At 34.6% G+C, this 1,358-nt stretch overlaps 1 pseudogene; it reads left to right on the top strand.

Annotated features, from left to right (window-relative positions):
- Window positions 1-510: 510 nt before the first annotated feature.
- Window positions 511-1,358, top strand: part of LOC117125040 — an 8,116-nt pseudogene continuing 7,268 nt past the window's right edge.

Raw genomic sequence — 1,358 nt, 5'->3', positions numbered from 1 at the left:
TCATTACCTAACTCTCATTTGCTTGTGAAAGTTTGAAGTTCGTGTGGAAAAATACTAAATGAAGTACAATATTTTGAAAGTTACTTTGGTGTTTTCGACTATTTTTTTACTACTGTTTTATACATTAATTTGTTTGACTGAAGAGACTGAGGAAGGGCTGGAGAACATAGTCATAGTCAAAGCAGAACACATCATTAACTATATGTTCTCATTTAATAATCGAATACATGGATGGATGATTGTCGTCTTCTAGTATAGTAAATACTATTGTGATTTAAAGTAAACTTTCAAAAAACCCACAATACATAGCATATTTTCCAATAATGTTATTCTTATAAAGTCTTGCCTTTATATTTCGTTGAAAAACGGATATAATAATTTGACCGTTTATGCACTTTTTTCCAAATACAGGTCTTAATTACAGTAACTGTATTTATTATGCTGCCATCACTCGGCGCAACTCATGCATCCACAACAGACGCTAAGGGCGTTTTCCCCATTATAAAGAGCTGGGGATCGGGCGGCGTCACACGCTGACTCGCGTGCATAAGAATAGCAGTGGGTTTAGCTCTCTTCTTCAGGTTATATGCTCTTTTATCGTTCTCGCAATCAGGCCGGGCGATTTCGAACAACAACCAGGTAGGCTGGGGCTATAGGCCCTACTTCTCTTACAAAAAAAAGTAAATGTGTAAGTAAATTAACAGAACTAGGTCTAGGTGTTTGTAACATTAACAATGATAAAGGCTTGTTTTGTAGAGTACTCTGGCTTACCCTACCTACCACCAAACAAAGGTTAGGACAGCCAGGCCCCAGGCTCGCCGGTAGCCAATCATTGCGGTCGCGCCTCATTTCGGTCGCGGTTTATTTCGAACAAATATGTGGAGCGCCGAAGGAGTTGCGAAAACGCAAAATTTAATATGCCTAGGCTCTATATATTATTATAATTAGTTCGTCAATCGTTTTATCATAGGCCTAAGTATTTTTTTATATCCGTTTTGCTATCTTTCTACTAACAACATTTTATCTTTCTTTCATATTCTCTTTCTTCCATTTACGGTGACATATTCATAACGGAATTTGTATGTGCTTCATGCTATTCATTTTGTTGCGTTTTCATATACTATACTCTAATAATTATGGTCAATAAAATGTATCTTTTATTTTAATTGAATTGAATGTTGTTACCATCTGAATTTCACAATTTAGTTAAAACAATAATCATTACAATATTTAATCGGATCTTTTTATACAATAAATTTATTTATTTTTCTTGCAGCTTCCAGAGTTTGGATAAAACATACCATACCAAGAGAATTGAGGGAAACACAATTAAAAAAAATAAACGAATAATACACACA

The sequence above is a fragment of the Anneissia japonica genome, unplaced genomic scaffold (genome assembly GCF_011630105.1).
Source record: "Anneissia japonica isolate Jap-2015-1 unplaced genomic scaffold, ASM1163010v1 scaffold9_len2422644_cov172, whole genome shotgun sequence".
NCBI lineage: Eukaryota > Metazoa > Echinodermata > Crinoidea > Comatulida > Comatulidae > Anneissia > Anneissia japonica.
Note: the sequence above shows the minus strand (reverse complement) of the source record. Positions and strands in the feature narration are given on the sequence as shown.